The 9,950-nt window shown below is 30.8% G+C and overlaps 1 pseudogene; it reads left to right on the top strand.

Moving 5' to 3' along the window:
- The first annotated feature begins 6,193 nt into the window (after positions 1-6,193).
- Positions 6,194-6,652, top strand: LOC114390757 (annotated as a pseudogene).
- Positions 6,653-9,950: the final 3,298 nt, after the last annotated feature.

Raw genomic sequence — 9,950 nt, forward strand, 5'->3', positions numbered from 1 at the left:
CCTATTCTTAATCATGAAATTATGATGTACCCAATGTATAGAACAATTTAGTCAATTTTAATGCGCATTATGTTAGTTAATCTATTTATTTATTTAGTTCATAATGTTTATTAATGTCACATGAGCCAAGTGGGAGAATGTAAAAATTAATGTCTCATGTGAGAGGCATGTGACTTATGTAGGGACTAATAAGTAAATAATTAACGATTAATGGCTAAATTGTAATTGGGCTTAATAGGAGAAGTTTCTAGGTTAACTGCTACTTGATGGGAGTAGTGGTTATAAAAGGGGCTTAATACCCACTAACGTGAAATAATGTCCCTTTCTTGACCAGAAAGTGCTCTTTTCTCACCCATAGTCATCACGAATGGAGAGAGACAGAAAAGAAAGGCCAAAGGAAGTGAAATCCTATTTCTCTCATTTTCAAGGAAATCAAAGTGCACCAGAGAGAAATTCCTATGGAGAAAGGTACACATCATTATCTATTATTCTTTATTGATTGTTTGTGAGAATCATAGGTTTCAAGATCCGGTTGGTTTTCTATAATTGATAGTCTAGGAAACCCTTAAGAATTTTTTACATACTCAACTTGTCTCAATTTGTTTATATACTTGTTGAAGTCACTAACTTAACAAAATAAATAATTTTTTTAAGGGTGACCTAACTTATTCGTGATACAAGTGTTGGCAGCGAGGACTCAACCATGAAGGAGGAAATGTTTCTCACTAATTGTGATTTCAAAGTGTACATAATTCACTAGAAGGAGGTGATTTAAAATTCAATGGTGGTTGGCCTATGTGGACGAGAAAACAAGATAAAAACTTTCCACTTACATCCCCTAGTTGGGAAATAAAATAATTAAACTAACAAGATTTTGGGGCCTAAGCACCAAATTGCATGCTATTGTTTTTTTTTCACTCCCATTATTGTATCCTTGCACTTCCCGTTGTATTTTAGAATGTCTATTCTAGAATGTAAATTTGTATTCCCATAAGATTTTTTTTTCAATCATTTCAAATAAAAACATAAAAATAGAAATATTTAATATTTTATGAACTTAAAAATATTTTGATGTTACAATAATTAAAACTATTATTACAACATAAGGAGATTTTAATCAAGGAATTTAGCTTAATTGATTGAGTAAAGTGCATGAGTATTATAAACATGTTAATATTATCTTCAATTCCTACTGTTAACAAAACATAACATAGGGAGATTTTGATGTTAAATACTAGAAGGCATGTTATGAGTAACACACATATCAAATGAATAACTTTTTTCTTTGACTTTATACATTTATTTTTTTCCCTAAAGGAAAAGTCCTATCATATTAGGATAGGCTAGGTTTTCACAAAACACCAAGCATTAATGAAGATCAAATCCCTATATATAACTATATTATTGATATAATCCCTTGGCTCTATGAGACGTGTATGTTATGAAGAAAAAAGAAGGCACGTTTAATATATATATATATATATATATATATATATATATATATATATATATATATATATGTATGTATGTTATGAAGATATCATAAAAAGTTTGAATTTCCTACATGTCGAAGGTGAGACTGATTTTTCTCCAATAAACTAATTTTTTGAAGTGGCATATAAATGATAGCATTAATTAAAACACAATGCAAATAAAGATACTATTATTTATTAAGTTTAGTCAAAATACAACAAGTTATATATGATCATGACATATACACACTAACTTGTAAGAGACCATAGGAAACAATTTACATTAGATAATTAAAATTCAAATCATTTACAAAATACTAATTAATTAAGCTTTCTTTAGATTCAAATGTACATATCAATCCATTCCATTTTGTAATGGGTCTCTGGAATGTAGAACACATCACCATCATCATATTCCTCCATCCTAAACTCTCTAATAAATGGTGGGTTCACAACTTCCATTAAGTGTCCCCTAGAAATGGTGACATGGTTCGTGGTCTCTTCACACATTTTGTTGTTGGAAAAGAATATGAATAGCTCCCTCTCTAGGAATGGAAATTCCACAACAATGGTGGTAGAAAACGAAGATTCTAGTGGAGCCTAATAATTTTCATCTATGGGTTTAAGAAGAGCTCTTGACATTTACGGGTTTCTCTTTAAATTTTCATCTAGTGCTAAGCCTAATAATTTAGGTGACAATCTATATCTTTGTGTTTCAAATTCTAACACTGAAGGACCACCTCAAAACATTAGAGCTTGGATCAAATGCATCACTGCTTGTTGTCTGATAAGGTAAGCAACAAGCCAACAACTAACAACAATGACTCTACTTAAAGGATAACCTGAATGAATTTTAAGTTATTTGACTCCTTTGTTAGGCATTGATAATATTTTGAAAGTATGATGATGTCATCTCATATCTCTTGATTCTCATTGCAGAAGTAAAAAGGCTATCTTCTCCACTATAGAAGCTGAAGAGATAGTTGAAATTATTATTTATCTATTCCTAGATTGCCAATTTCAGGGTTTGTTGGTGCTTTTGAATGACTACATGAAAGTGATTGTCAATTACTTTACAGACTAAGGATGGTGCTCAAGTTGTGAGAGCATAGCAAAATTCATTGCTTGCAGGTTATTACTTTTATTAATTGCTCTTGCTATTATATGTTGGTAACAATATATAAACATTTTCTTATTCAATAATAAAAGGGGAATGTGCAGTTATTTAGAGCCAGTTGTGACTTATGATTCACGAGAAGGAAATTGGGCCTCTCTAATACCTGGGTGAAGGAGCAAAGGGATTATACTACTTGTGTTCTTGATCTCTATTCTGTATAACATTGATACTAGTGTAGTGATTGATTGATGATTTGAAAACAAAGTAACAGTTCTGTAATTAATAATTTGAAAATTTTAAAAATATATAAATAAGTGCTAAGTAATGGTGAAGTTGGGTTTCATAAAGAGAGGGTATAATAGAAATGTTATCTCACTAAAAAATTAGGGCTCAAATTTATATTAAGGATTGTCAACCTAGATTAGTTTTCATTCTCAAGTTCTTTGTAATGGAATTAATGACCTAGTGCATGTATTGTACATTGATACTTATTCTCTAGATCTTATGCATTGTCTTTGTAAATTGTAACTGCTCCCTTTCTCTTATTCTTGTTGTCGTGGATGTGCAATGTCTCAAAGGATTTGAATTGCATCCAGACTATTGAATGTATTTCAGAAGCTAGCTCTCATTGCAAACAACTTAGGAGTGTCGTTGCTTATCAAACATTGCTTTTTTGTTTTGATGGAGTATGCTACTTGCCCTTCTCTTATCAAGTTTATCTGTGGTTGTGCAAATAAAAATAGTGAAGGTCATAGTCATATGATGGAAAGTTGGCATATGAGCAAAAAGTTATACATGCAGTTTGTTGTTGCTTGATTGAATATTTAGGGAGTTCTCTATAAAATTTTAAAAACTTAGCAATGAAAATCAACATCAAAATTTTAGTGATGAAAATTTAAGCATTCTTTGTAAATGTGGAATGTTGTAAGCACTTTTTCACTCATTCTTGTTTTGGTATTAACAAACACTTGAATCATACTTCATCTGAAATTTCTCCTCCACTTAAATTTTAAAATGGCCATTGATATCTGTATTCTTTAATCCAAAGTGTTACTAGTTACCACCACTAAAATTTTTGAAACAGATTTGATATTTCTAATATTCATTAATCAATTTTATTATATAATTTAGACTATAGTCTTGTTTGAGTGTATAGATTTATTCATTAATATAATTCATTTGTTTGTTTATTAGTTGGAGTTCCATTTTCATTTTAAAATATTTTTGTGTATTATGATCTAAAACACTTAGCAAAATGTGCAAAGCTAACTTGACACTTAATAACAAAATACTTTGATAAAATTTTGTCACACAAGTTAACAATGAACACAACCAAATTAATTGATGTATACTGATAAAAAAAGTAATTGTTGTAGTAAGAACTATGAATAAATTTGCTTTTCAACTTTTGGAAATTGAGATTGAGCTTTTGTCCTCAGGTCAAAATGTTATTCTTTTATTTATGCTCTTTCTTTTTAGACTGAATTTCAAAATGTTATCGAGTTAGTGTCTTTGTTTGGAAAGGCTTCATGCCTCTCAACATCCATATCTTGGAATCCACAAAAAAGTGGAAGCTAGGAGTCCAACTTCCTTGTAGGCTTCAATTGAATTACATTAGAGCTTAATTCTTCTAAGGTAACTCAATTCTACAATTGTGCCTTGTTATCGAGTTAGTATCATATTTTTGTTCCACAGGTTTGGAAATTTGATTAGTCTCATCAAAGATGGCTTCCTGTGGTAGAATTGGCACTGCCTGAGGACAAGGGTGACATGCTTTATGTTGTTGCATGGGCACCAAATATTGGCAGGTAAAGTATTTTTTTTAAAATTCTAGAAAAAATTACATTTATTGGCCTGGCAATGCCAATCACTTCCTCATATAGCTAAGAAAATTCAGAGACTCCAGGTAGGTCACTTGTGGTTACATGTTTATTGCATATGTTTAAATATCAACTTCTACCTTCATTCTTCTAATTAAATTTGAAAAGAAATGTTTGAATTTTGAACACTTAGCATGTGTACCAGTTTGTGGTGCAAATTGCTTCAAGCTTTGGATGAAACTTGTGTTGTGTTGCCTTGGTGCAGGGGCACTCCAAGTCAAAGTTTATTTGGTACTCTATCTTCAAGCATAGGCAACTTAACCAACGTTCAGATTGTGTAAGTAGTTGCAAAGTTGTATGCAACTTAGCCTCCAATTTTAGTATTCCTACATATATTTCTTGTTTTGTGATTATAATTCAGTGATTTGTCATACAACAATCTTAGTGATCCGGTGCCTAGAATTTTAGCCAAATCATTCAGGTAATTCTCTGTCTCTCTTTGTGTTTATTTTTTTCTCCTTTTTATTTTCTTTCTGCCAAATAACCTTTTTTTTCACTTTTTACTCAATTTTTTTTATTTTCTTTTCTTTTTTATTTATATTTTTTTCCTATATCAAAATACCACAAAAGGTTTTTAGATATTCCTATTACAAAAGAAAAAATGTGTGTGTGATCCACCTTGACTTATATTGTGGTTCAGTGATTTTAAATACAAGCACTTCATATTTTTCTCATTGACAATATATTCTTATTACTATTAGATAATTCTAAAAAAATAAAATAAAAAACATGTTAAGTATGATTTTTAACATAATTATTATAACAATTTAAAATAATATTTTGTAATAATATCTATACAATTTTTAATTATATTTTAAAATAATATTTTGTAATAATATCCATATAATTTTTTTATAATAATATTTTCATTATTTTTTATCTTTTTTTGAAAAAAAAATTCTAAGACAGTTCTTCGAAAAATCATCTTAAAAACTCTATTTTTTAAGATGATTTTTTGTAAAACCATCTTAGAATTTTTGATTTTTTTAATTAAAAAAAAATTCTAAGACAATTCTTTGAAAAAACCATCTTAGAAAATCTATATTCTAAGAAGATTATTGGAAAAACCATTTTAGAATGTTCTATTTTTATTTTTTTAAAAAAAGGAATCATTCCAAAAAAATCGTCTTAGAAATCTTCCAAACTAAGACGGTTGGATAATCATCATTGAGAATATTCACTTTCCACGATGGTGGCTTTTAAAGACGATTCTCGAACTGTCTTTGAATGTATTTTGGAACCGACGTTGAAAGCCTTCATTCTACTAGTGAGTGTTTTTAAGTTTATCTATCCCTTCACTCTCTCATTTTTGTCACTCTCCAACTCCCCCTCTACCTCATTGCTTCAGTTCTTCCTTCCCCCATCTACATCATTGCTTGGCTTCTTCCTTTTCCCCCCTCTACCTCGATCGAGACCCCTCACGTCGTTATCTCTCCTCTGTCATCATTCCTCTGATCGATTCACTTTTCCTGTGCTAAACCTTAACAATTCAATCTCGAAACTAAAACCCACATAACACAAGGGCAAAGTGCACCTGTCCAGTTTCCCCTTCTTCTACAAGATCAAACTCAATACTTGTCGATCTCACCTTGGTCGACTCACTCCCTTGCACCTTCCACAATGACTGGTTATCCCTCTCCAAAGCCTAGTTCCAATCACTTCACCTAATAGTTTGCGTTGAGCCTGAGTCGCGCTTCGTCTTCCTCTCCATTGTCGTCGCCTCCATGGCCATGCCGTTCATCGCCTCCCCCAGTTCACAGCGAGTCAGCCGCTCCAACTCGGGAGCATGGCTCATAATCCGCCCGATGAAGACGACACCTGGAAGCCATGTGGTTGCCTTGAAGCTAAGTGCGAGCCCAACAACTCTAACACCGTCAACTACTATTTTGAATCCTCCCCGACACTGTCAACCCCATCACCCTCATTGCATTCATCATCAGCTCCCTGCACGGTGGAAAATTCACCATCGATGCTACCTTTGACATTACTCCCCGAGGTTTGTGATGTCAGTGACCCTGGATGGTGAAGGGAAGTGTAGCAAGTTAGAAGGGGAGGTTAGGATGCAACATGTGACTTACACGGAGGATGTTACAGCTTTCGTTATTCTTGCCGTGACCTTGGATTTGAGCATCGACGCTTGCAAGTTGTTCTCTCAGAAACTCCAAAAGGATTTGAGGCAGTAGATTCCGTCCTTTGTCGTTCTTTCGTTTCGAGGTAAATTTGTTTATCGTTTTACAAAATCTATAACCAAGAGAGGAGAGGATTCATTATATTTTTATTGATTTTTTTCTTCCAAATATTTGAGTGAGGATGTACAGTTAGGAAATTCACATGTATTTCTCAATCTCACTCTACAAAAAGATGGGCCAGGAGCACCCGGAGGACAATCCGGGACACTGCAATGGATCCATCGGATTCTTTGTATTCGTTGGTTACCTTTACCTCTTGATTTTCCTATGTTTCTTCTGCTTCATCATCTTCAAGATTGTGGGCATTTGATTCCTCTAACCAACATTTATTTATTTATTTTGCATGAACTAGGTACCTGCACCACTTCTTTTTTTTATTTGTTGTATGCCATGAAAATTGCATTTTCCCCTCGTTATTAAAATGCTACAATGTTATGTTTAAAGTTTTGAATATGGGGGCTCTATGAGTTTGTTCCTTCAACATTTTTTTATCCCTTATGGCATTATGATTGTATTTCTGGTTTAACTTTAACTATTATCATTTTGTTTTGTCCCTATAATGATGGTATAGTTAACCTTTACATAGCTTGTTTCTTGTTGTGTCATGTGTTTTCCATGATATTTTAGATGGTGTCATGTTTTAATTATATGATTTTTCCTTTTATATTTTACTTGCAAAATAGATAGAAAATATTGAAATGACTCCAAGGATGTTTGCTTGCCCTGCTCAATGGAAGATTTTGAACAATTAAAATGAAATTGTATTGGTATTGATTAATGAACGACAAGTCTTGCTTCATTGGAGATCAATGAATGTCATTATTGGTAATCTTATTGATTATATTGAGCGAATTGATTGAGTTTTCTTTTTTAAAGTTTCGTTACTTTTTAGGCTTTTGATTTCTTCTATGGTTTTTGAAATATGCTTACTATAGTCATATTCCAAGACTTTGCATGTGTGTATGGCACTACTGTTACTTTACTTTCTTAAGCATGCTTCTTTTGATTTTCATCTACTTCGCTTCCTTTTATGTTGGCAGGTCTAATTCCATGTGCAGTTTTGATCTGATCCTAGGATGTTATATATGGATAGGGACGATCCTGCAATATCCTTAGAGTTTGGATAATGACTTTTAACTGGGTAATTCATTTTAATCAAGTAATTGAAATATTTCAAAGTAAAATTACACGTTTGGATAAATCATTTAAAGAGAAATTGAATTTAGTCATTTTAATAAAAAAATTTATTCAACAGAGAACTAAAGAATTGAAATTCTTTACAAAAATAAGATAATTTCAATTTCTTACCAACTCCTCTCTATAGACTAGTCTCCTTCATCACTCTTCACCTACACCTCAACTCCTCTCTATAGATTAGTCTCGTTCATCACTCTCCACCTACACCTCACTTGCTTTCAGGTGATCTTGACATACATATGATCAAATTAGTTCCCCATTTACAGCTCTAAAGTATTGAGAAGAAATAGAAAAATAAATGCTCGTCCGTTAAATCAAATCATCAGTTAAATCAAATCATCATTTACCAACTATACTCTAAATATCCTTAGTCTATGAACAACTGTCTATTGTATATTATGGTTAACTAAAACCAAGCCAATTCATTATTTGGATGAAAAATAAGGATGAAATAATTAATAGTTTGAACTAAAGAACAACTTTATATGGACATTACTTATATGAACTATTTACAAATTAGAAAATCAACGTCCCGGTTCCAAACAATAATTGTTGACATTTTTTAAAGGGTGTATATATCGATCAAATACTATATTCAATATTTTACATCATCCTTTCTATATAGAATTAGTTTCTGTTAAAGATATATAGTCACTAAAGAAGACTCGCAATATTATTTCCTAACTAATCCTGATTTAATATTGAAAACACATCTGATATTTGTTACAAAGTGTGATTTGCATGAATCATATATGAAAATACACGTATAAATTTAAAAAGAAAAAGTGATATTTTGCATTTTATGGAAAATAAAGGGGTGTGACAATTACAAGCAATTGGCCAACAAAATGTATTCGTCTCTCTTCATACTGTTGATCTTTAGCATTTTACTATCAAAAACTTTATGAAAGTAACCTGTCAATATGGCACTATAATTAATATATATATATATATATATATATATATATATATATATATATATATATATATATATATATATATATATATATATATATATACTGAACTCAGAAATGGAATGTTTACTGTATTGTATATTGTCTTCTCTAAAGAACACTTAGTTGAATATGATTTGGCTTGCTGCAGCTTGAAAGGCCGAAGCAGGTGCCTGCTCAAATGAAGAGAAATGTCTTGAATATATGTTTACCATGTTTTATATTGTTTTCTCTATTTAAGATGTGTTTGGTCTTATACTAAATTACTATTTCCTCTAAATGGTCGATTTATCATCTTTTTACTGCAGGCTAGAAACGGAAAACTTCCGTTTCCATTGTGGTCTTGTTTGTGTGGCTGAACCAAGGTATGTATACTTTGATAAACATTGAATTTACCAAACTTGATAACTATTCACAGCCTAATGGGCAGAGAAAATATTAGGGAATTGTAGTTAATATTGATGGATGACTTGTGGTGATGTTCACTAAATTTCTGTACAATTTTTTAATATTTTTATTATATCTATATAATTTTTTATTAATAATATTTTTATTATTCACTTTATAAAATACTATAATTTAAGATTTTGGTTTTCTAAGTGAGGTTATTCTACACTTTAATTCGTATTTAAATATTATTTGTTTTTCATGATATGATAATTTATTATTTTAATTTAAAAAAACATTTTAAAACGGTTAAAAATCGTTATAAAAAAAGCTTCTTAAAAATATTTTTTTAGTAGTATTAATTTCTTATACACCTAATATAAAGGTAAATTTGTTTTGTTTACTTTTTTTGGGTTCATTAAGATGCAACGTATGTGAACACGTAATGTGCATTCTAAGAAGTGTGCATTAAGCAATGAATGTCCAATGTCAACTCACAAAATATAGTACGGACTTTATCTAAGGCCGAAAGACAATGACTTTAGTAGTACATAGTACATACACTACGGATAGTTTTTTTTTCTTTCTTTTTTTGTGTGTTTCATGTCAAATCATTTGCCAATGACTTGTTCGGAAAAACTTTTCCATTTAGGTTAGAATAATTGATAATGTTAAAATTTGAATTTAATTGATAGTTAATTTTGATTAAGAATAATTAAATTTTTTTATTTTATTGTTATTTTTAATGAAATAAT

Source organism: Glycine soja, chromosome 16 (genome assembly GCF_004193775.1).
Source record: "Glycine soja cultivar W05 chromosome 16, ASM419377v2, whole genome shotgun sequence".
Classification (NCBI taxonomy): Eukaryota; Viridiplantae; Streptophyta; class Magnoliopsida; order Fabales; family Fabaceae; genus Glycine; species Glycine soja.